Raw genomic sequence first — 27,402 nt, 5'->3', positions numbered from 1 at the left:
CTTCACTGCCAGCTATACCCAACAAGCTCAGTACGATCTGCTGCCACCAACTCCTATTACTAAGATTAATGGCGGGTCAAGAGCCAATCCAATCAGTAGCGTAATTTCCTTCAGAGGACTTTGGGGGTACGTTTTAGAGCAAGGAAAACGAAGCTAGTAAATATTATAACTTTTACTCCAAAAAAAAAAAAAAGATTAGGCAGTGTTTACAAAAAGTATAAAAAAAACAATGTTACAAGATGAGACAATTATAGTATGTATAGATCGATTACGAAATAAAAGGGATTAAAGATGAAAATAAATGCACATTTGTCTTATGTCATTCCATGGTAAGCCATGCGGCAGGGAGGAGGAGGAGCGTATGTCCCAGTGCATCCGCCACAGTATCTGCTAGGTAACTTTCCAGGCCAAGAGACAGAGAGAGGGCTCTAGTCCCACCTGCGTGTCTTATACCTGTGCTCAAACTTAAGACACTCCTACTGTGCTGACCTCACTGGGTGGTTGGGGAGCTCCCCTTTCTGAGCAATTATGAAATACTCTATTACCCATATCTCTTAGGGTGAACCTCGTAGAAGACAAAATTATCATTATGTTCAGCATGACATAGGGATTCATTTAAGTATAAACACGAAGTATACATGGATACATGACCTGCTTACGGAGAAATCAATTTCTTTTATTTTGGTTGGGTTTGGATCCTAGAGATTTCAGTGGGTTATAGGTCTCTCGGTCAGGAAGCCACAATGTTCTGCTTTCTCCAGAGTGTGGAGCTCTGTGATCGGCTGCAGTGGTCAGGAGCAGGACATTACATTAATGTGTAGTCTTAGCTGTTCAGCTATTAGGCTTTACAAACCATGAGGCGCCATGGATTCAGCTTCAGATGTTTGCTTTATCTCATCTCACAATATCTTGGTAAATGAGATTTTTGATAATATTAAATCATGGTGTCTTTCCAATATTCATCCCCAGACTGATGTGACATTGAGCACGGAGAGACGTAATGAAACATAGGGCAGTACAGCTACTGTATGATTCATGGGCCTATTGTAATTAATGGGACTGTACTTCTCAGTGTGGCGGGTCATCTCTGCTCAATGACGATGGGTGTCATGGCTCGATTTGAGGATTCGATCAGTTGAACATTTGATATGTTGATTTATGAAAGCTCTGCCCAGTTGGTGGAGAGAATCTGTGTAGGCAGAGGACAGGCTGGATTTAGTCGAGGTTTATGTAAGTAACGCAATCACTCACTGTAGACACGAATCCATTTCAGAGTGTTTATACAAAGCGTTATAGCACTGGATTCACACAGGCAGTTTTTGTTTCTCTTGTCGTGGCCAGATTCAATAGTGGATTGTAAAGGGACATAAGTATAAAAGGAATCATGCTCTTCATGTTTAATCCACGTTGGCACGCATAAGTCCTGAGTAAATCCAGACTAATGGAGGTATTATAAATGTATGTACCTTTGTGATTTAACAGGATTGAAAAATGGATTTTATTTTTTTTTTCTGACAGAAAACCTGAATAAGAACTGTAAAGGAAACGTCATGTTTTTGCAAAATAAAGTGGAAGGTGAAGGTATTGTGCAACCCTCTTCAGAAGAAAACCTCATCACCCTCAATGTACGTCCAGGACACACTGCAGATATGTCATATAATCTGCCTAATCCAGAGGAACTGTCCCCTGACCAAGCTCCGACTGTCACCACATGTACAGGTCTGAAAGACAGAACAAGATTTCAATGTGAGGAATGTGGAAAACAGTTTTCAAAAAACTCAGATCTTTTTACACACAGAAGAAGTCACACAGGAGAGAAGCCGTATTCATGTTCAGAATGTGGGAAATGTTTTCCAGATAAATCACATCTTATCACACATGAGAGAAGTCACATTGGAGAGAAGCCGTATTCATGTTCAAAATGTGCAACACGGTTTACACATAAATCACATCTAGTCGCACATGGGAAAAATCACACCGAGAAGCCGTATGTATGTTCAGTATGTGGAAAGTGTATTACAAGATTTAATATATTTGTTCAACATCAGAGAAGTCACACCGTAGAAAAGTTGCATTCATGTTCAGAGTGTGGAAAAAGTTTTAAAAACAAATATCATCTTGTTGCACATGAAAAAGTTCACTCGGGTGAGAAGCCGTATTCATGCTCAAAATGTGGGAAAAGTTTCTCAAATAAATCAAATCTTGCTGTACATGAGAGAAGTCACACAGGAGAGAAGCCTTATCCATGTTCGCAATGTGGGAAATGTTTTTCAAGTAGATCAAATCGCGCCCTACATCAGAAAATTCACACAGGAGAAAATCCATTTGCATGTTTAGAATGTGGGAAATGTTTTAGAAGTAAATCTTTGCTTATTACACATGGAAGAGTTCACACGGGTGAGAAGCCATATTCATGCTCAGAATGTGGAAAAAATTTCTCAAGCAAAACAAATCTTGATGCACATACGAGAAGTCACACAGGAGAGAAGTATTCCTGTTCAGAATGTGGGAAATGTTTTGCAGATAAATCATATTTTATCAAACATCAGAGAAGTCACACAGGAGAGAAGCCGAATTCCTGTTGAGAATGTGGGAAATGTTTTGCAGATAAATCATATTTTATCACATCAGAGAAGTCACACAGGAGAGAAGCCATATTCATGTTCAGAATGTGGGAAAGTGTCGCAAGTTAAGAAAATCTTGCTATACATGAGAGAAATCAAACAGGAGAGAAGCCATATCCATGTTCAGACTGTGGGAAATGTTTTTCAAGTAGATCAAATCATGCCAGACATCAGAAAACTCATACAGAAGAAAAGACATTTGCATGTTTAGAATGTGGGAAATGCTTTAGAAATAAAACCTTGCTTGTTAGACATGTAAGAGTTCACACGGGTGAGAAGCCGTATTCATGCTCAGAATGTGGAAAAAGTTTCTCAAGTAATGCAAATATTGCTGTACATCAGAGAAGTCACACAGGAGTAAAGCCATATTCGTGTTCAGAATATGGGAAATGTTTTTCAAGTAGATCAAATTATGCCATACATCAGAAAATTCACACAGGAGAAAAGACATTTGCATGTTTAGAATGTGGGAAATGTTTTAAAAATAAATCTTTGCTTGTTAGACATGTAAGAGTTCACACCGGTGAGAAGCCATATTCATGTTCAGAATGTGGGAAATGTTTTGCAGATAAATCACATCTTATCACACATGAGAGAAGTCACACAGGAGATCAGCCGTATTCATGTTCAGAATGTGGGAAATGTTTTAGAAATAAATCTTTGCTTGTTAGACATGTAAGAGTTCACACCGGTGAGAAGCCATATTCATGTTCAGAATGTGGGAAATGTTTTGCAGATAAATCACATCTTATCACACATGAGAGAAGTCACACAGGAGATCAGCCGTATTCATGTTCAGAATGTGGGAAATGTTTTAGAAATAAATCTTTGCTTGTTAGACATGTAAGAGTTCACACCGGTGAGAAGCCATATTCATGTTCAGAATGTGGGAAATGTTTTGCAGATAAATCACATCTTATCACACATGAGAGAAGTCACACAGGAGAGCAGCCGTATTCATGTTCAGAATGTGGGAAATGTTTTACAGTTAAATGGAAATTTGGTAAACATGAGAGAATTCACGAAGGATAAAAGCCGTATTCATGTTCAGAATATGATGTTTTATGCTGATAACAGATCTTGTTAAACTCGAGTGGCTCAGTGGTTAGCATTGTAGCCTTGCAGTGCTGGAGTACTGGGGTAAGTTCACACAGGACTTTTTTGCTGCGTTTTTGGGGCAGAAAATCATGGCCAGCAGGAAGTGATCTCACAGCCAAGAGCTTAGGGGTGTGGTTAGTGAGGTGTCCATAGTGACAGCCATTGTGAGGTGTCCTGATTGTGATCTACTGTGAGGGAGTTTCTGATAGTGAGTTGTTAGCCGTGTCTTGGTATAGGAGGATGAGCAAGCAGCTGAAAATTAGCATTAAAACACGCAGCAAAAATACGCAGCAAAAAAGTCCTGTGTGAACTTACCCAAAAAACGCACCAAATACGCACCAAAAAACGCACCTAAATTAGCATAAAAAAAGCAGCAAAAAAGTCCTGTGTGAACTTACCCTAAGGATAACATGTGCACAAGGTTTTTATCTTCTCCTCATCATGGCTTGGGTTTCTTCCCACATGCCAAGGACATTCTGATATTGAATTTAGATTGTGAGCCCCAATGGGGACAGTGATGTTTGTACAGAGCTGCAGAATGTGATGGCGCAATTTAAGTGAGTAAACTAAATAAAAATAAGTCACAAAGGAGAGAAGCCACATTTGTGTTCTGAATGGGGCAGATGCTTTACAAGTATATCAGGTCAGACACGAGAGAATTACCATAGATGAGAAGAGCTCTCTATATTCTCCTCCTGTAAGAAAAGGTTTCTCACTAAAGACAAATTATTATTTATTTCTATAGCACTATTGATTTCATGGTGCTTTACATGAGAAGGGGTTACATCAAAATACAGATATCACTTACAGTAAACTAACAATGACAGACTGGTACAGAGGGGCGAGGACCCAGCCCCCGCGGGCTTACATTCTACAGGATGGTGGGGAAGGAGACAGTAGGTCGGGGGTTGCAGTAGCTCCAATGGTGTTGAGGTGGCCATGTGGTCATTACAGGTTGTAAGCTTTCTTGAAGAGGTGGTTTTCAGGGTTAGGAGGATTGGGCACCCTTTCTTACCGTTTGCAGAGTTTGCTATTAATAATCATTGCTAAGAATCTACCGGCAGGTCCCCATTCTTTGGTGCATACAGTTTCCATCCACAGTTTGGTACTTGGAGTGGGGGAGGGGCTTCGGGAGTCCCTGAGGGATGTTTTGCTTTGTTTCTCTCTTCAGTGCGGTGGGGGGCAATTTGAAGATCATGGGAGACAGGTACAAACGTATGGCTGACAGAAAACGTTCGTTCACCAGGTCTTGACCTAAGTGTGAATGACTTTGTGTGGTTGTCTACCAGGAATATCAAGTTGAAGATCTCTTCCTTGAAATTGGGGCCTATGTTTATTGGCCCCTATAATAAAAAGGCCGTCATTAACCCTGCAGCTTTTCGTCTTCAGTTATCAGAGAATCTGTGGGATATTGTGAAGAGAAAGTTGAGAGACGCAAGACCCAACACTCTGGATGAGCTTAAGGCCGCTATTGAAGCATCCTGGGCCTCCATAACATCTCAGCAGTGTCACAGGCTGATTGCCTCCATGCCACGCCGCATTGAAGCAGTCATTTCTGCCAAAGGATTCCCGACCAAGTATTGAGTGCATAACTGAACATTATTATTTGTTGTTTTTTTTTGTTTGTTATTAAAAAACACTTTTATTTGATTGGATGGGTGAAAAATGCTAATTTATTGAGACAGATTTTTTGGGTTATCAGGAGTTGTATGCCAAAATCATCAGTATTAAAACAATAAAAGACCTGACAAATTTCAGTTGGTGGATAATGAATCTATAATATATGAAAGTTTAATTGTAATCATTACATTATGGTAAATAATGACATTTAACACTATATGCTAATTTTTTGAGAAGGACCTGTATAGCCGAGGTTACCGGCTTCCTTCTCTTCTTGAATGTAGAGATGACTGACACCAGCAGACCAATTGATCTCAGGATCTTCCTCTCAGGATCCAGGCTGATAGGTGTAACATCGTTAGATTTTGATGAAAAAGTGGGCCCTGACTTAGAAGGTCCTGTCTTGATGGCAGGAGAATCGGATCTTCTAACACCATGTACCTCAATAGGGAAAACCAGCTTCTCTTGGGCAAGTAGGGGACTATTAGGATCATAGCCGCTCGCCTCTCCTGGATCTTCCTCAATACTCTCAGTATTAATACGAGTGGTGGGAAAGCATATGCCAGCTCCATGCCAAGGCGTCCACCCCAGATTGTCTCCTGGATTTATTGAAAAAGAACTCTTGCGTCTTGGTATTTTTCCCAGAGGTGAATAAATCTATTTCTGGGGTACCCCAGTGCTGTGTCAGCTGATAAAAGACTTCCTCATTTAGAGACCACTCCAAGGGTTGAACCTTTTCTCTGCTTAGAAAGTCTATTATCTGATTTTTTTAGCCCTTCAGGTACAATGCAATGATTGATCTGACCATGTTTTCTGCCTAGGAAAATATTCTGATGGCTCCTGTGACTGTGCCTCGGACCTCCCTGATGCAGGAGGAAGGATGCTGTGGTAGGATTGTCTGAAAAGACTCTGATGTGCTGATCTTAGCTTTACCTGACATCTCTGCAGTGTTTCCCAAACTGCTCTGAGCTCTCTGTGATTCGGGAGCTGTTGCGTACTGAAGCGGGCCATGTTCCTTGAAGGTAACAGAGCAAAGTACTGCAGTGCGCAGGCGCCGGGCCTCTCTGACCTTTCCGGTGCCTGCGCACTGCAGTACTTTGTTCTGCCCTCAATAGGGCAGACAAAGTACACCTGTGCCGGAGCCTTGGCTGAAGATCAGAAGAGGACGTCTTGGAATGAAGATGGGAGGCGCCGCAGCGGACCAGAGACACCCATCCGACCGGACCAGCAGCTGGGTGAGTATAATCTAACGTCTTTTTCTCCTTTTTCAGGTAACATCGGGGGCTTATCTACAGCATTACAGAATGCTGTAGATAAGCCCCCGATTCCGGTGGGCTTACCTCACCCGCGATTTTCGGGGTGACAGGTTCCCTTTAAGGTCAGATGAGTCCTGAAAGAGAATAGCTCCTGGGGGCCCCCCGAAGCTGGACTACATTCCCGAGTCCAACCCTCCCTCCCTGTGCTGTGTGCTGTGTCTGATTGCAGCCAGGACTTGGAGGCGGAGCTGGAGCGGATATATGATTCCCAGCAACAGGAGGCGGGACTCACTGACTGGCACTCACTGCAGCAGGAATACTCACCAATCACTGTCCATGGGGATAGAAGAGTCACTTCCGGGCCGGTGGTCGTCACTTCCGGGTGAGAGTGAGGAGCTCATCACTAAGAAGAGCAGCGCTGCCGCTGACACACAGATCACGTCGCGACATGGTCTGGGACCCGGTTGCACCGTCCAGTTCCAGCACAGCGAACAGCAGAAGACGAACAGCATTCATCAGTGCATGTGCTCAGATCCTGTGTCCACAACGGTCGGGGGCGATGGCGTGGTGGTGGGTGAGCTGGGCTGCCTGTGCTATATACTATGTGGGCTGCCTGTGCTATATACTACGTGGGCTGCCTGTGCTATATACTACGTGGGCTGCCTGTGCTGTATACTATGTGGGCTGCCTGTGCTGTATACTACGTGGGATGCCTGTGCTGTATACTACGTGGGCTGCCTGTGCTATATACTATGTGGGCTGCCTGTGCTATATACTACGTGGGCTGCCTGTGCTATATACTACGTGGGCTGCCTGTGCTATATACTATGTGGGCTGCCTGTGCTATATGCTACGTGGCCAGTGCTATATGCTACGTGGGCTGTGTTATATGCTACGTGGGCTGTGTTATATGCTACGTGGGCTGTGGTATATTTCTCTGCTGTATCTGAGCATCATGAAGCATGGTATGTGTTTAAGAGGGGGGCCCACTGAGACTCTTTCGCCCGGGGCCCTCAAAAACCTGGAGCCGGCCCTGCTACAGGTCCTCAGACCCACGAACATTTCATCCTGGACCCTAAGTGGTTTAGTGGAGTCTTCAATTTTCATGGTATCCCTGATATCGTGTTAGAGCACATCAATGTTTTCAGAGGAAAACAAGTATCTTTTTCTCAGGAATCACTACTGAGGAACCCTCGCCTTCTCCCATGTTAGGATCAGAATAGCAAGACAAATATCCTTCCTCTGAGCTTGGGTCCACATCCCATCTGGGTCTCTTAGGTCGAGGGGACTGGGACGGCATTAGAACGGAAACTACTCTGTACCTCTTCCCTAATCATGGTTTTTATGCTGGTTAGCAATGAGGTTTGCTCTTTCTTAAGTAATTTCATAATGAAATCCTCACACAGGTTATCATAGTGCTCTGGGAATCTGGCATTACATATGGTACATCAGTTAGCCTTCCTTGGGATGCTGAGGTGGACCACCTAGATGTCTCTTTGTCCTAAAAGACAATAAATGAAAAAAGGCTCCTGTAGCTATTTGGATCTAGTGCCAGTAACCTGACCTATACTTTACTCACATGATCCAAGGATGGCTGTAAGGAGTGGACATCAGAACGGTTAGCACTCTTCATACTAAGGCAGGAGTGCTGTCAGTTGTCTCTCACCCTTAAGTAGTCTCCCTTACCTGGGTTCAGGACATCTGATTCGTCAGTTTTCTGAGCCCCAGCTGTTTCCAATTCCAGTAAATGTGCCTGCAGGTGTTTGGCGGTGCTGCGCATGCTCCACATGTAATGCACGCCAGCTGCAGTAGAAACGCCGGTATCTGGTGTCATATTTTCGTCCAGTTATCTGATCCTGCGCATACACACCCCCAGAGGTCGCGTCAACAGCGTGTCCACCGATGATGCGGTGCACCAGAAGTTCACCCGGGAGATCGCACTGTCAGCCAGAAGTTGACCCCACGCAAGAGGCCCAGAACTGGTAGCCGATACCCAGAGCCCCCTGAAAAAGGGATGCGGCTAATTCTGGGAGCGCACAGCTCAACTGGACGCTCAGGGACTTCACAGGTATCAGCATGATGTCAGAGCCCACCTGACCGGCCATGGCCTCCGAAGCCCAAAGTCCTCTAGACAGGGGGGAAAACCCTGTGGACTCCTGGGGGACTTCCCAATAGGCGAACAGGAGATGGGGTAGGTACTTCTCCCAGTCTGAATCCCTGTCAGTGAAGGTTCTTAGCATATTCTTCAAAGTGCCATTGAATCTTTCACAGAGTCCATTTGTTTGAGGATGATAAGGTGTCGTTCGGATCGCTCGTACTCCACAAGTGCGCCACAGACACTGTACCAGCTCCGACATGAATTGTGAGCCTTGGTCTGACAGGATCTCACTTGGGAATCCTACTCTGGTGAAAATGGTAACCAGGGCCTCGGCCACCTTGGCTGCAGAAATACTGGACAGGGCCACAGCTTCTTCATATCGGGTGGCATAATCCACCACAGTGAGAATGTACTGCTTTCCAGATTTACTAGGTTTAGCCAGGGGTCCAATGATATCGACAGCTACTCTTTGAAAGGGTTCTTCTATTATAGGGAGCCGTTGCAAGGGTGCCTTTGGGTGATTTCCTGGTCGCCCTCTATGCTGACAGATGTCGCAGGTTCGACAGAAATGCTCCACGGCTTGACAAATCCCAGGCTAATAGAACATTTGAGTCAATCATCTCTCAGTGCTGGTTTTCCCTAGATGGCCAGCAGTAGGAATGTCATGAGCAAGGTGCAATAGAGAAACCCTGTATTTCTGAGGAACAATCAGCTGTTTGCTGTATGTCCAGGGTTTATCTAGAGAGTCGGCATTGGTAACCCGATATAGAAGCCCATTTTCTCTGATAATTTTTCCCTTGTTTTCCCCTAACTGCCCTATTTCAGCACAAGCTCTAAAACTAGCTAGGGTAGGGTCTGTCTCTACCTCGTGTCTAAACTGACCTTTATCCCAAGTGACACTCATATGATCCCCACAAGACGAGTCACTCACCAGCTGTGATGGCAGTTCTGGTGGCATTCCTTCTATTGATGGTGTATTCACGTCCACATCTGCTACTCTCTTGGCTTGACTTCAAGTTACCGTACCGACAAAGTGACATTGAAGATTCCCCACATCATTTCCTAGAAGAACGTCTGCAGGAAGGCCAATCATCACACCAATCATGCATTGTTTTGCCCCAAAGCCATAATCCAGGGCTACATTCGCTATTGGAATATATTCCTGGCCCCTTTTGAATTGCTCCTGGTTGAATAACTCGGGGCTCGGCTATAGTGAGGAAAGCCCCAGTGTCACAAAAACCAACCACTTTTTGCCCATCTAGCACGACCTCCTGTAGATGTTTGTGCTGAAGATCAGATGAACAGGTGGCGGTGGCTCGCACCCCATAAACTCCTGGTAGGGGAGTCACTATATCAGAGTCACTGGGCAAATCATCAGGGGGTGAATCCAGCTCTTCTCCAGTTGAGGATGTCTGTAGATAATAAAGGTGGTTTGTTGTGGTTCTGCCTCCGAACATCTGGACAGGTGGCTTGCAGATGACCAGGTTTCCACATCCATAACATCTGCGTTCTATGATTCTGTGTCCACGTCATATTCCCAAAGATGAGGCAGTAGTGCTGGAGGGTACATTCACATGGGCTTCCCCATGAGTTGGTAGTCTGGTGGGACGATGAACATTGGAGGCCGCCATGACTGGGGGGCTGTTAGTATTTTTCTCTCCGACTATTAGTTTCTTCCACTGAGGTTTGATGGTGAGAACCTCATCAGCTAGAGCAGCAGCTTGCTCCACTGTCGCTGGTCTACTCTCACGCACCGATTCCCGTATCTCAGCGGGGCATTTGGTGTAGAACTGTTCTTTTAGGAAGACCTAGAGGAAGGCCTCCCAAGTTAAGGCCCCCTCTCCCTCCAGCCAGCAGTGACATTAGCCTCCCGAACCAGGGATTCAAGCTTCGGGAGGCTAATTTGCATATTCCAGGTGCCTTCTGGGAGAAGCGAAGTCTCCCTAAGCTAGAAGATCGTTGGGTACAGCCGGGACCAGCTGCTTCGAAAGCATCACCAAACCAGGGATTCAAGCTTCAGGAGGCTAATTTGCATATTCCAGGTGCCTTCTGGGAGAAGCGAAGTCTCCCTAAGCTAGAAGATCGTTGGGTACAGCCGGGACCAGCTGCTTCGAAAGCATCACCAAACCAGGGATTCAAGCTTCAGGAGGCTAATTTGCATATTCCAGGTGCCTTCTGGGAGAAGCGAAGTCTCCCTAAGCTAGAAGATCGTTGGGTACAGCCGGGACGAGCTGCTTCGAAAGCATCACCAAACCAGGGATTCAAGCTTCAGGAGGCTAATTTGCATATTCCAGGTGCCTTCTGGGAGAAGCGAAGTCTCCCTAAGCTAGAAGATCGTTGGGTACAGCCGGGACCAGCTGCTTCGAAAGCATCACCAAACCAGGGATTCAAGCTTCAGGAGGCTAATTTGCATATTCCAGGTGCCTTCTGGGAGAAGCGAAGTCTCCCTAAGCTAGAAGATCGTTGGGTACAGCCGGGACCAGCTGCTTCGAAAGCATCACCAAACCAGGGATTCAAGCTTCAGGAGGCTAATTTGCATATTCCAGGTGCCTTCTGGGAGAAGCGAAGTCTCCCTAAGCTAGAAGATCGTTGGGTACAGCCGGGACCAGCTGCTTCGAAAGCATCACCAAACCAGGGATTCAAGCTTCAGGAGGCTAATTTGCATATTCCAGGTGCCTTCTGGGAGAAGCGAAGTCTCCCTAAGCTAGAAGATCGTTGGGTACAGCCGGGACCAGCTGCTTCGAAAGCATCACCAAACCAGGGATTCAAGCTTCAGGAGGCTAATTTGCATATTCCAGGTGCCTTCTGGGAGAAGCGAAGTCTCCCTAAGCTAGAAGATCGTTGGGTACAGCCGGGACCAGCTGCTTCGAAAGCATCACCAAACCAGGGATTCAAGCTTCAGGAGGCTAATTTGCATATTCCAGGTGCCTTCTGGGAGAAGCGAAGTCTCCCTAAGCTAGAAGATCGTTGGGTACAGCCGGGACCAGCTGCTTCGAAAGCATCACCAAACCAGGGATTCAAGCTTCAGGAGGCTAATTTGCATATTCCAGGTGCCTTCTGGGAGAAGCGAAGTCTCCCTAAGCTAGAAGATCGTTGGGTACAGCCGGGACCAGCTGCTTCGAAAGCATCACCAAACCAGGGATTCAAGCTTCAGGAGGCTAATTTGCATATTCCAGGTGCCTTCTGGGAGAAGCGAAGTCTCCCTAAGCTAGAAGATCGTTGGGTACAGCCGGGACCAGCTGCTTCGAAAGCATCACCAAACCAGGGATTCAAGCTTCAGGAGGCTAATTTGCATATTCCATGTGCCTTCTGGGAGAAGCGAAGTCTCCCTAAGCTAGAAGATCGTTGGGTACAGCCGGGACCAGCTGCTAAGAAAGCATCACCAAACCAGGGATTCAAGCTTCAGGAGGCTAATTTGCATATTCCAGGTGCCTTCTGGGAGAAGCGAAGTCTCCCTAAGCTAGAAGATCGTTGGGTACAGCCGGGACCAGCTGCTTCGAAAGCATCACCAAACCAGGGATTCAAGCTTCAGGAGGCTAATTTGCATATTCCAGGTGCCTTCTGGGAGAAGCGAAGTCTCCCTAAGCTAGAAGATCGTTGGGTACAGCCGGGACCAGCTGCTTCGAAAGCATCACCAAACCAGGGATTCAAGCTTCAGGAGGCTAATTTGCATATTCCAGGTGCCTTCTGGGAGAAGCGAAGTCTCCCTAAGCTAGAAGATCGTTGGGTACAGCCGGGACCAGCTGCATCGAAAGCATCACCAAACCAGGGATTCAAGCTTCAGGAGGCTAATTTGCATATTCCAGGTGCCTTCTGGGAGAAGCGAAGTCTCCCTAAGCTAGAAGATCGTTGGGTACAGCCGGGACCAGCTGCTTCGAAAGCATCACCAAACCAGGGATTCAAGCTTCAGGAGGCTAATTTGCATATTCCAGGTGCCTTCTGGGAGAAGCGAAGTCTCCCTAAGCTAGAAGATCGTTGGGTACAGCCGGGACCAGCTGCTTCGAAAGCATCACCAAACCAGGGATTCAAGCTTCAGGAGGCTAATTTGCATATTCCAGGTGCCTTCTGGGAGAAGCGAAGTCTCCCTAAGCTAGAAGATCGTTGGGTACAGCCGGGACCAGCTGCTTCGAAAGCATCACCAAACCAGGGATTCAAGCTTCAGGAGGCTAATTTGCATATTCCAGGTGCCTTCTGGGAGAAGCGAAGTCTCCCTAAGCTAGAAGATCGTTGGGTACAGCCGGGACCAGCTGCTTCGAAAGCATCACCAAACCAGGGATTCAAGCTTCAGGAGGCTAATTTGCATATTCCAGGTGCCTTCTGGGAGAAGCGAAGTCTCCCTAAGCTAGAAGATCGTTGGGTACAGCCGGGACCAGCTGCTTCGAAAGCATCACCAAACCAGGGATTCAAACTTCAGGAGGCTAATTTGCATATTCCAGGTGCCTTCTGGGAGAAGCGAAGTCTCCCTAAGCTAGAAGATCGTTGGGTACAGCCGGGACCAGCTGCTTCGAAAGCATCACCAAACCAGGGATTCAAGCTTCAGGAGGCTAATTTGCATATTCCAGGTGCCTTCTGGGAGAAGCGAAGTCTCCCTAAGCTAGAAGATCGTTGGGTACAGCCGGGACCAGCTGCTTCGAAAGCATCACCAAACCAGGGATTCAAGCTTCAGGAGGCTAATTTGCATATTCCAGGTGCCTTCTGGGAGAAGCGAAGTCTCCCTAAGCTAGAAGATCGTTGGGTACAGCCGGGACCAGCTGCTTCGAAAGCATCACCAAACCAGGGATTCAAGCTTCAGGAGGCTAATTTGCATATTCCAGGTGCCTTCTGGGAGAAGCGAAGTCTCCCTAAGCTAGAAGATCGTTGGGTACAGCCGGGACCAGCTGCTTCGAAAGCATCACCAAACCAGGGATTCAAGCTTCAGGAGGCTAATTTGCATATTCCAGGTGCCTTCTGGGAGAAGCGAAGTCTCCCTAAGCTAGAAGATCGTTGGGTACAGCCGGGACCAGCTGCTTCGAAAGCATCACCAAACCGCGCGCCGAATTTTTGCCTGTAGGACATTATTGCAAGAGAGCTTGGCTGAGTAGATTACACAAGAAGGAAAACACACAGCAAGTCAGCAGGATCTAGGAGCAACATGGCAGATGTGACAATCTACATGGTGAGCTGCAGCATGTGCTACATGTTCACAGATCGACCAGAAGAAGAATCCAATTTCACCTGTCAGAAGTGTAGACTAGTGGCCCTTTTAGAAGAAAAGGTGCGGGGTCTGGAAGAAAGAATAACAACTTTGAAACTCATCAAAGAGAATGAAGACTTTCTAGACAGAACAGAAGCATCTCTACTGGTCACAGAAGGTGAAAAAAGTGTCAGAGAACCTCCAAAAGCAGATGAGTGGAAGCATGTGACCAAAAGAAGCAAGAAGACCATGGAGAAATCACCAACCACACAACTGAAGAACCGATATCAAATCTTTGTAGAGGATGAAGATGGCACACCTAAGAATGAAGCAATACCAGCAAGCAAAAAAGAAAAGGGCACACAGCAACAAGTGACAGCAAAAAGTACAGCCAAGAAGCAACGAAGAGTGGTGGTGGTGGGAGACTCACTACTGAGAGGCACAGAAGCAGCCATCTGCAGACCGGACATAACTGCAATAGAAGTATGCTGCCTTCCAGGTGCGATGATCAAGGATGTGACCGATAGGATACCAAAGCTCTTCAGCTCCAAGGACGTCCACCCATTTCTTCTGATACATGTTGGCACCAATGACACGGCAAGGAAGGACCTACCGACAATCTGCAAGGACTTTGAAGAGTTGGGGAAGAAAGTAAAGGAACTGGATGCACAGGTAGTTTTTTCTTCTATCCTTCCAGTAGACGGGCATGGCACCAGGAGATGGAACAGGATCCTTGATGCAAACAACTGGCTAAGACGATGGTGCAGACAACAAGGATTTGGATTCCTGGACCACGGTGTGAATTACTGGTATGATGGACTCCTCGCCAGAGACGGACTACACCTCAACAAACCTGGGAAACACACATTCGCCAGAAGACTCGCTACACTCATCAGGAGGGCGTTAAACTAGAAGAAGAGGGGACGGGAAGAAAAACATTAGACTCGAACAAAGACGACCCAGGAAAACATACTCAGAAGGGAGGTAAGAACATTTCTAAAACAATCCACAGTGAGGAGATTGGAACAAAACAAAATCCTCTAAACTGCATGCTCGCAAACGCCAGAAGCCTGACAAACAAGATGGAAGAACTAGAAGCAGAAATATCTACAGGTAACTTTGACATAGTGGGAATAACCGAGACATGGTTAGATGAAAGCTATGACTGGGCAGTTAACTTACAGGGTTACAGTCTGTTTAGAAAGGATCGTAAAAATCGGAGAGGAGGAGGGGTTTGTCTCTATGTAAAGTCTTGTCTAAAGTCCACTTTAAGGGAGGATATTAGCGAAGGGAATGAGGATGTCGAGTCCATATGGGTCGAAATTCATGGAGGGAAAAATGGTAACAAAATTCTCATTGGGGTCTGTTACAAACCCCCAAATATAACAGAAAGCATGGAAAGTCTACTTCTAAAGCAGATAGATGAAGCTGCAACCCATAATGAGGTCCTGGTTATGGGGGACTTTAACTACCCGGATATTAACTGGGAAACAGAAACCTGTGAAACCCATAAAGGCAACAGGTTTCTGCTAATAACCAAGAAAAATTATCTTTCACAATTGGTGCAGAATCCAACCAGAGGAGCAGCACTTTTAGACCTAATACTATCTAATAGACCTGACAGAATAACAAATCTGCAGGTGGTTGGGCATCTAGGAAATAGCGACCACAATATTGTGCAGTTTCACCTGTCTTTCACTAGGGGGACTTGTCAGGGAGTCACAAAAACATTGAACTTTAGGAAGGCAAAGTTTGACCAGCTTAGAGATGCCCTTAATCTGGTAGACTGGGACAATATCCTCAGAAATAAGAATACAGATAATAAATGGGAAATGTTTAAGAACATCCTAAATAGGCAGTGTAAGCGGTTTATACCTTGTGGGAATAAAAGGACTAGAAATAGGAAAAACCCAATGTGGCTAAACAAAGAAGTAAGACAGGCAATTAACAGTAAAAAGAAAGCATTTGCACTACTAAAGCAGGATGGCACCATTGAAGCTCTAAAAAACTATAGGGAGAAAAATACTTTATCTAAAAAACTAATTAAAGCTGCCAAAAAGGAAACAGAGAAGCACATTGCTAAGGAGAGTAAAACTAATCCCAAACTGTTCTTCAACTATATCAATAGTAAAAGAATAAAAACTGAAAATGTAGGCCCCTTAAAAAATAGTGAGGAAAGAATGGTTGTAGATGACGAGGAAAAAGCTAACATATTAAACACCTTCTTCTCCACGGTATTCACGGTGGAAAATGAAATGCTAGGTGAAATCCCAAGAAACAATGAAAACCCTATATTAAGGGTCACCAATCTAACCCAAGAAGAGGTGCGAAACCGGCTAAATAAGATTAAAATAGATAAATCTCCGGGTCCGGATGGCATACACCCACGAGTACTAAGAGAACTAAGTAATGTAATAGATAAACCATTATTTCTTATTTTTAGTGACTCTATAGCGACAGGGTCTGTTCCGCAGGACTGGCGCATAGCAAATGTGGTGCCAATATTCAAAAAGGGCTCTAAAAGTGAACCTGGAAATTATAGGCCAGTAAGTCTAACCTCTATTGTTGGTAAAATATTTGAAGGGTTTCTGAGGGATGTTATTCTGGATTATCTCAATGAGAATAACTGTTTAACTCCATATCAGCATGGGTTTATGAGAAATCGCTCCTGTCAAACCAATCTAATCAGTTTTTATGAAGAGGTAAGCTATAGGCTGGACCACGGTGAGTCATTGGACGTGGTATATCTCGATTTTTCCAAAGCGTTTGATACCGTGCCGCACAAGAGGTTGGTACACAAAATGAGAATGCTTGGTCTGGGGGAAAATGTGTGTAAATGGGTTAGTAACTGGCTTAGTGATAGAAAGCAGAGGGTGGTTATAAATGGTATAGTCTCTAACTGGGTCGCTGTGACCAGTGGGGTACCGCAGGGGTCAGTATTGGGACCTGTTCTCTTCAACATATTCATTAATGATCTGGTAGAAGGTTTACACAGTAAAATATCGATATTTGCAGATGATACAAAACTATGTAAAGCAGTTAATACAAGAGAAGATAGTATTCTGCTACAGATGGATCTGGATAAGTTGGAAACTTGGGCTGAAAGGTGGCAGATGAGGTTTAACAATGATAAATGTAAGGTTATACACATGGGAAGAGGGAATCAATATCACCATTACACACTGAACGGGAAACCACTGGGTAAATCTGACAGGGAGAAGGACTTGGGGATCCTAGTTAATGATAAACTTACCTGGAGCAGCCAGTGCCAGGCAGCAGCTGCCAAGGCAAACAGGATCATGGGGTGCATTAAAAGAGGTCTGGATACACATGATGAGAGCATTATACTGCCTCTGTACAAATCCCTAGTTAGACCGCACATGGAGTACTGTGTCCAGTTTTGGGCACCGGTGCTCAGGAAGGATATAATGGAACTAGAGAGAGTACAAAGGAGGGCAACAAAATTAATAAAGGGGATGGGAGAACTACAATACCCAGATAGATTAGCGAAATTAGGATTATTTAGTCTAGAAAAAAGACGACTGAGGGGCGATCTAATAACCATGCATAAGTATATAAGGGGACAATACAAATATCTCGCTGAGGATCTGTTTATACCAAGGAAGGTGACGGGCACAAGGGGGCATTCCTTGCGTCTGGAAGAGAGAAGGTTTTTCCACCAACATAGAAGAGGATTCTTTACTGTTAGGGCAGTGAGAATCTGGAATTGCTTGCCTGAGGAGGTGGTGATGGCGAACTCAGTCGAGGGGTTCAAGAGAGGCCTGGATGTCTTCCTGGAGCAGAACAATATTGTATCATACAATTATTAGGTTCTGTAGAAGGACGTAGATCTGGGTATTTATTATGATGGAATATAGGCTGAACTGGATGGACAAATGTCTTTTTTCGGCCTTACTAACTATGTTACATACTTGTTTGAGCCTGTGGGCCTATATCTTGAAAGACATTTCCCCCTCACAGGCTAAGGAGCGGAACTGCGCTCTGTAAGTGTCTGGAGTTACAGCATAATGTTCCAAGATGGTGTCTTTAACCCCTTTCTGCCAGCTGACAGAATAGTACGTCAGCTGGCAGAACCCCCGCTTTGAGGTGGGCTCCAGCGGTGAGCCCACCTCAAAGTCGCGACATGTCAGCTGTTTTGTACAGCTTGTAGAAAAGCCGCGGAGACACCATCACGTGTTTCTCAATGCAAGCAATAAATAGCCAGGTCTTTCACCGGGAAGGAACAACCACGGGAAGGGCAGCATCCAAAAGGAAAACCACCTATGCCAAAACATGGTATCCATCCACAGACAGCTATTTTTTTCTGTTTTTTTCCCCCTCAGATGGGAAGTTCCACAGTCAGGTAACCAAAACTATAAGGAACTCATCTCCCAAAACAGCGTGCCACATACTCAGTACACCCGCTATTCCCATCATCATTGGAAAACACAACAACATTTTTATTAACACAAAAACACCTCAAGATACATTAACAAAATGTTTCCACTTTTTAGTCTTCCAAATTGCCTCTGCATCCACCTCCCCTCTCCTCCTCTGATCACACACAAAACAAAAATACAATTTTCCCAAAATAATTTTTATACAATTTTTAACCTCAATATCCTTTCTTTTAAACACATACATATTCCTCACATCCCACAATACCTCGTTTATACATGCCATCATCAACCACAATACTCTCTCCTTTTCCCCACACATACCCAATCCAAACATAAAAAGCTCAAAAGACAACAGATTCACCTCACACAGCTCCTTACACAACCGACCCAGACCTGCAATCACACTTCTAGCATACTGACAATTCCAAAACAAATGCACCACACTCTCACTCCCACCACATCCACTCCTCGGACACCTCTCACTCCCACCACATCCACTCCTCGGACACCTCTCACTCCCACCACATCCACTCCTCGGACACCTCTCACTCCCACCACATCCACTCCTCGGAGACCTCTCACTCCCACCACATCCACTCCTCGGGCACCTCTCACTCCCACCACATCCACTCCTCGGACACCTCTCACTCCCACCACATCCACTCCTCGGACACCTCTCACTCCCACCACATCCACTCCTCGGGCACCTCTCACTCCCACCACATCCACTCCTCGGACACCTCTCACTCCCACCACATCCACTCCTCGGACACCTCTCACTCCCACCACATCCACTCCTCGGACACCTCTCACTCCCACCACATCCACTCCTCGGACACCTGTCACTCCCACCACATCCACTCCTCAGACACATCTCACTCCTCACTAAACCTGGATTTTTTCAGAAACTCCCTCACCGGCAACAGCTCATGCAATGACTGCCATACAATCTCACTCTGCCTATTTGTCATACCATTCACACGTACCTTCTTCCATACTTTCTGCACATCATCCCCTCTTACCATTTTAAGATCTGGCAAGGACAGCCTGTGAGCTCGTCCAACAATAATGTCACATTCCACCTCTCTACACTCAATCATCTTGTATACAGCTCTCTTCTTTTCTAACAATCTCACATCCACATCACACAGTTCATACTTCACTAAAAATCTGTAAACCCACACATACCACACAGGAACCTCAAAAGCCACTGGGCTCCTAAGATCTCTTTCACGCCATTTCTAAAGAAACAAGAAATTTCCAAACAAAAACCTGCACATACATGCATACTTCCCATCCATCCTAATCACACCTAGTACAAACACCATAATATTCACACCGAAAAAAACATTCAAATTTGGGAAACCCAGTCCCCCTTATCCAAACTCTTCATAACAATCTCTCTCCTCGCACGCTCCATACATGAACCCCAAAAAAAGACAAACAAAACTCTATTTAATCTTCTAATATACATGTAGCTTGGTGGAAAAACCGTCGCAACATACAAAAACAGGTAACACAACACTCTTAATAACTAAACTTTTACCAAAAAACGTAAGATCCCTCAAACTCGAAAAATTTAACTTACGCTCCACTGTCTCCCTCACATCCCCCCAGCTTTCCTCTCCATCCAATTTCTCAGAAAATTTCACACCCAAAACCTTTATCGATCCACTCACCACATTCACTCCAGCATCATCGCTCAGACTCCTCCCCCCAAAATTCTTACACTCACTCTTCTCCCAATTCACTTTAAAAGCAGATGCTCCACAAAAAATAGAAACCAACAACTTCACCCGCCGTACCGAAGACTCTGAATCACACAGCACACACACATCATCCATATAGTCACTCATTTTCCACTCTCTCCCCCCACCCCCGGTACTTGCACACCCCGAATCACCTTATCTTTTCTTAACAGACATAACAAAGGCTCAATTGCGCAAATAAAAATGATAGGGGACAAAGGACACCCCTGCCGAACACCCGAAAATACATTTACTCTCCTCCCCACATTTCCATTCAACAACACACAACTATAAATGTTCTTATACAAACTTCTCACTCTCTCAACAAACTCAGAAGGAAAACCCATCTTCACCAACACACTAAACAGAAATCCATGCGCCAATCTATCATACGCCTTCTCAAAATCCAAACTCAACACATACACCCCCTTCTTATGATTCATGCAGTCCCACAAACAATCTCTCAACATACACAAACTTCCATGTATTCGTCTTCCAGGCACCGCACAACATTGCTCCTCACCCACCACACTCCCAACCACGCCACGCATCCTGTTAGCCAAAAGTTTTGCATAAATCTTATGATCACAATTTAGCAATGTGATCGGCCTCCAATTTTTTAGATTTTTCAAATCACCTTTTTTTGGCAATAACACAACCCCCCCTGCACGCATACCATTTGCCACCTCTGCATTCGCCCACATATACTTACATACATCCACAAAATCCTTCCCAATCACATCCCACATCACACAATAAAATTCCACCGGTAGACCATCCTCCCCCGGTGTTTTATTCAACGCCATGCTACACACCACCTTCCATATTCACACACTTCTGAAATCACTCCTGCACCCACACCACTCCGCATAATGTCTTTCATACTCCTCTTTCACCCCCCTCCTTCTAGCAAACGCACATGCAACTTCCACACACCTTTCCCAGCCACCTCATTAAGCCAGTCTCATACGTCCAGATAATTCCGGTACCGGAAAAATCGGTACCGGAATTGTCCATGTCCGTGTGTCCGTGAGCTCACGTAGGCCATCCGTGTGGCACACGTGCAGCACACGTGCAGCACACGTGTGCCGCCCGTGTGCCGACTGGGTACCACACGGAGCGTGCAGGAGACAGCGCTAGAGATAAGCGCTGTCCCCTGCATCTGGTGCTGAAGCCGCCATTCATATCTTCTTTCCAGCAGCGTTCGCTGGAGAGAAGATATGAAAAATCCTTTTTTTTTTTTTCGTGTTTAAAATAAAGATCCCAGTCCCCACCCCTCTCTCACCCCCTGTGCGCCCGCCCGCTGTTAATAAAATACTCACCCGGCTCCCTCGCAGCGTCCCGTCCTCGCCGCAGCTTCTCCTGTATGAGCGGTCACGTGGGGCCGCCCATTACAGTCATGAATATGCGGCTCCACCTCCACCTGCACCACAAGATCGCAGCCAAAAGGCCGAGAAGCAGTCCCACCCACAGACAGCTGATTCTTTTTTTTTTTCCCCTCAGATGGGAAAATCCACGGTCCAGAAATCCAAGACCAAAGAAATATCCCAAACAGCTGCGTCAAATCCAAAACACAAAAGCTGTTCCCATCATCATCGGAAAATTTCAGTTTAATACAACATCAGAAAAAAAAATTAAGACATATTTACAAGGTATCTCCACTTCTTCACCTTCCAAATCCCTTCGACATCCACCTCCCCCCTTCTCCATTTATCCCATAGAAAACACACATACATCTTCCCCAAAATCACTTTTAGACTATTCTTTACTACAATTTCCTTTCTCTTAAAAACATACACATTCCTCACATCCCATAATACTTCCTTTATACATGCAACTATTAACCACAACACTCTCTCCTTCACTCCATCACACATTCCCAAGCCAAACATGAACAACTCGAATGATAACAAGCTTACACCACACAATTCTTTACACAACGGTCCCATTCTTCCAATCACCTCCCTAGAGGTATTACACTTTTCCTTCCACCACACCCACCTCTCGGACACATATCACTTCTCCCCAACCCACGATTCTTCTGAAATTCTCTAACTGGTAACACTCCATGCAAAGACTGCCACACAATCTCACTCTGCCTATTCGTCATACCGTCCTACCGCACTTTCTTCCATACTTTTTCTATATCATTCCCTCTAACTAGGGTTGAGCGACTTTTAGTTTTTTAGAGTCGAGTCGAGTCGAGTGGAATCGGCCGATTATTGCGAAAAGTCGGGGATCGACCGAAACACGAAACCCAATGCAAGTCAATGGGGAAGCATAGTCGGCAGTGAGTGGAGGCCAGGAAAACATGTACAGAGCCCATTGTATTGGCAAAACCATCCATTCTTGTTACTGAAGCTTGTCAATCTTAATTTAGCTTATAATAATTGGAAGGCATTTGAAATTGGGGGTCATTTGGCTAAAGTTGTGGGGGGTAGGGCTGGTTCAAGTATTTAGTGGGCCCAAGAAATCAGGACCACGTCACGGCAGTGGAGCAGGGAGAGGTAAGTATTTAAACTTTGCAAGTGCTGTGAACCTGAGCAAGCAGGGGGGGCCCACTCGTTGGCATTGGCACTGGCACAGGGCCCCTCAAAGTACGGGGGGGTGTTTGCACGGCGGGGGCGCCTCCCACTGGCAGCGACACTTTTGCGTACTATGAGGGGCCCTGTGCCAGTGACGTCGCCAACGAGTTTCCCCCCCACCACACCTGATGAAGGAACCTGCACTTTCATCTGCACCTTCCTCTTTGTCCCCGTATAAGGTGGTATATTATGCGGGAAGGGGGACCTGACTTTCAGCAGGGTCACATTCTGGCTGTGTAGCGTGCACGGGGAATGTATGGTCTGGGTCAATGTACCAGCAGACTCATCTAGCACTGGCTGGGCAATGGGCAGGATGAGGAGGAAACACAGATATAGGCCCAAATAATAAAGTGGGCTAAATGCATTTCAAAATTGGTAACAGGACTAACCAGGGGGCATTGCTTTGTTCAGTGGAGGACAACTGTAATGAGAGGCTGACACAGTGAGTAGGCCCAAATCAGTAAGTAGTCTAAATGCAGTTCAAAATTGGTAACAGAAGTAAACAGGCGGCACTGGTTTGTTCAGTGGAGGAGAACATCAAGGAGCGGCAGACACCGTTAGTAGGGCCAACAAAACAAGTAGGCCAAATGCAGTGTTATATTAACAAACAATTTAACGAGAGCCTGAAGATAGAAGCTAAGGCAAGTCAACCTGGAGAACACCTTGGAGCGGAAGACACCGTTTGTAGAACCCAGACCCAACTTGTAGGCCCAATGCAGTGTTGTTTCAACAACTACTTAACGAGAGCTTGAAGATAGAAGCTAGGGAGAGGCAACCAGGAGAACACCTTGGAGCGGCAGACACTGTTAGTAGGCCCCAACCAAACTAGTAGCCCCACTGTAGTTGTTCGATTAAAAAACTATTTAACAAGAGCCTGAAGATCGAAGCTCAGGAAAGACAACCAGGAGAACACCTTGGAGCGGCAGACACTGGTAGTAGGCCCCAACCCAAGTACTAGCCCCACTGCAGTTTGATTAAAAAACTATTTTGTTAAATTTCTTTTTACTTTTAGGTTAAAGGTGGCTGTTGCGCTACTTTGATGTATATAGTTTTGAATATACAAATTCATGGAAGCTTATCTGCTCAAGACAGTTCAATACTGTAGCAACTATACAAATAGTTACAAATCTGTCTATATTACTAATAAAGTTGTTTCTTCTTTCCCCTCCCTTTCCCAATACCTCACCCCCCCTCTATCCCCATCACCAATGCGAATTATCACACATATAAATAAAATGCAGATGTCTTATGTTAAATATTAATTATTCTTATTTTTATTCTGTATCGAGCACATGGTTTCTTGCTGACACTATCAAAAGCTATTTCTGTGTATGTAGCTCAGAGTATAAGTTAACTCCATATACAGAAGACACGTGATCTGTAGAAACCATATAAATAACATCTCTAAGGAGGGTGGGGGGCTTTTTGTCACGTGGGACGGTCACCTCCCTTCCTTCACCATCATTCTCCATGGACATGAGACAAGACACGAGGAACAACAGCTGTTAGCTACTCCATGCCATGATGACTTCAGACTTTCACACAGACAGATGACTTCTACCATTCAGGACCCTGGAAAGATGAGTAACAGGAGAAGCGCTGATATCTACACATGGACACTCTGTTTGTAATTGTTTCATCTACCTTTTATGTTTTTGCTGTGATGGTGGATAACTCAATAAACCACTATACTTTCGTCAGAAAATCATGACATTTTTCTTGTAAGAATAACGCACCTGGTTAAGTCTTGATTAGATATTTTTGCGCAATAACGATTTTTAACATTTGGCCAAGCCAGCCAGTTTTGATTTTTTGTGCTATTTTTGCGTGAATTTCCTTCTTCTTGCACACGGGGGAAGACAGAAGAGTTCCGCTAGATTGTGCAAGTATTCAGGAATTCCACTTCAAAATTTCAAGTCACAAAGATCTCACAAGAACCTACGAATGACGGAGACTAACAGGTGTTGTACGGATTGACAGCAAGCACTGGTAGTGCTGAAGAACAGACGTGCTAAAAATAGCCGTGCTGAAGTCCGGAGCCCAGCGTTGTAAAAGCAAAGGGATTACAAGCTGAGATTTCAAGGTAAGACAAATGGATTTGATAAATTCATATGCTAAATCAAGTCAGATAGAATTTGTAAGTTTGTATGGATCTAGCTTAGAAATATTTTGGTCTAATTTATTTGCAGAATGCAGAATAGCGAATTCGAATTTAGATTCTAAGCTAATGTCTAAGAAAAAAGAAAAAGAGCAACTTAAAAATATTTTACATATGGTTTATGTATTTAACGAGTTTGTGACAGAGAAGTCCAAAAAAGACAGTGTAGAAAGAATTTCTAAGGAAACGAATGATGTTCCCAAGATTGACTGTAATGAGAAGAGTGAGGAAGATGTGATGCACGTATCTGTAATGACGATGACCACCCAAAGTGACATTGACTTTGTGACACAAGATGAAAAACAAGATGGAGGAAGTGAAGGAGACATGACAATTGACAAAGATGATCTACGAGGGACAGATGTACCATTGCCACTAAAAATAGACGACTCAGAGGCCCAACTCCAACTTAAATCTAGGAAAATCCTGCTAAAATTATGCAAAATCATTCCTGCATATGATGACAAAATCCATGTGTGCAGAAATTCAGAGATATTTGAAAGTTTTGCTGATAAGTTTGATTTGACTAATCAGGAGAAAAATAATTTGTTTAAAATTTGGCTGCCAGTAACTTTTATGAGAAGATATTCATTAGAAATGCAGAATGAGGAGTATGAAAATATGACTGATGTAGAAAGATTAAGAATTTTGATTTTCTGTGGATTGAAAGAAAATTATCCAGATCTTGATATTCTTCTAAAATTGAAGATTGGCCGGGAAGAATGTACGTTTACTTTTATGGCCATTTTTGAAAGGATTTATAAATTGGTCTGTACGAATTTGAATCAACAATCCATGATAAATTGTTTTGTAAACAAGTTTAAATTCTTAAATCCTGTATCTCGTATAATTGCTACACAGAAAAATTCTTTATACGAATGCGCCCAATCCCTTGATTTTTCTAGAAAACACGAGAATCTTGAAAGGAAAACACATTTTACTAAGTTTTTGAAACCAGTCAGAATTCAATCTTATCAAAAGCCAAAATCAAAATCTTCAAATCTGATCCAAAATCAAATCTATGAAGTACGAAGAAAATTACATATTTGCTACAAACCCTATGAAACGATTCAGGAATCAATTAAAGAAATTCCTTTGAAAGGGTTAAAATCTGAAGGCTCAGATCTGTCTCTAAAGATGGCGGAGACTGACAGACGGAAGCAGGTGAGTATCCCAGGGGGAGCTCAGCTGAACACTCCATTATCACAGCAGCTCTTCAAAGAGTCCATAGGGTTAAAACTGACCTTACTAAATTTAGCATTTCAGCAGATTATCGACAAACAGCCAAATTTTGGGATAGGAATTGGCTAAAAATTAATTATATTATATGATGAGTTATACAATGTATTATTTATTAATGTAATTATTCTATTTCAAAATAATTCTGCAGTTATATATATTAATATAATATACAGTAAATACTGTAGCATATTTGTATAAGTAGAGATTATATTAACTGCATTTTTATATATATAGCGAAATAATTAAAATTTACTCCAGTAAAAAATATTTAGAATTACAATTAAATACATTTATTAAGTATATACATATGTATAAGATATCTAAATTATTTTGTTTTGAAATAAATATGAAAATAACCTTTATCTTTTATTTTCCCTTAGAATTTTACTTTCAAAGCGAGGATTGAACAAAAAATACCTGTTTCATGAATTTATGTCTTATTCACACAGGAAGCTATATTAACTGCATGATTTTTATATATTTAACACTTAAAAATAAATAATATATCTAACAACCTAAAAATGTGTGTACTACATGTAAATTTTCTTTCTGTAATAATCTAAAACGTGTTTTTTTTTCCTCCCACTGCATGGTGCATGACGTGACAGCTGTGAGTTAAGGAATATCATATAGCCTTGTTGTTTTAATTTTAGGAATTTTCCTCGGCCTTTACTTGCATTCAACCGGATTCAGTTACAGGCTTGTACCGAAATAGTGTTGAAACATTCAACTCGGGTTTCTTGTAAATGGAGGATTCCTTTCTATAGGTTAAAACATACTGTTACATAATATTTGGGGAATATTCAAAGAAATATTAGAATACTAAATTTAATAGATTACAATGCGCATTGATTGATAATTAGGATACAATATTTTGGGTTAATATACATGTTTTTTATTCTTTGTATGTGAAATGTATTGTGAACGTCTATGTGAGTCACATGTGACAGGTGAGAGAACATATGAGCAGCTGCTGAGTGAATTTGACATGAGATGTGATGTAAGAGTGACCAGAGCGTGGTATGTGGTATGTGGAATGTGGATGCACAGTTTGACTGAGGCCTCATGATTTATGGTATGTCAGAAAAAAAAACCAACAACTGTGTGTTTAAAAAAAATAATAATAATAGGATTCAGTTAAATTATTAGAATATTAAGATATATTTAAATATTATTATGCAACATATATTTCTTTAGTTATTATTATTATTTAATAAGTACAATAACACATCAATATGGTTTATCAAGGAAACCTACATTTAGAACATTTTTTCCTAATGATAATTTTTTCATATTTCAGTGTTTTTTATATTTACATAGATGAGTATACATCTTCAAACAAATATATGGCACAAGTTGATATGACAGTTATAAAAATAATTATTTTTCACTTGGGTTTT

The 27,402-nt window shown here is 43.8% G+C and overlaps 1 pseudogene; it reads left to right on the top strand.

Moving 5' to 3' along the window:
- The window catches only part of LOC138638942 (zinc finger protein 585A-like), a 132,504-nt pseudogene extending 127,029 nt beyond the window's left edge, over window positions 1-5,475 (top strand).
- Window positions 5,476-27,402: the final 21,927 nt, after the last annotated feature.

The sequence above is a fragment of the Ranitomeya imitator genome, chromosome 5 (assembly GCF_032444005.1).
Source record: "Ranitomeya imitator isolate aRanImi1 chromosome 5, aRanImi1.pri, whole genome shotgun sequence".
Taxonomy (NCBI): domain Eukaryota; kingdom Metazoa; phylum Chordata; class Amphibia; order Anura; family Dendrobatidae; genus Ranitomeya; species Ranitomeya imitator.
Note: the sequence above shows the minus strand (reverse complement) of the source record. Positions and strands in the feature narration are given on the sequence as shown.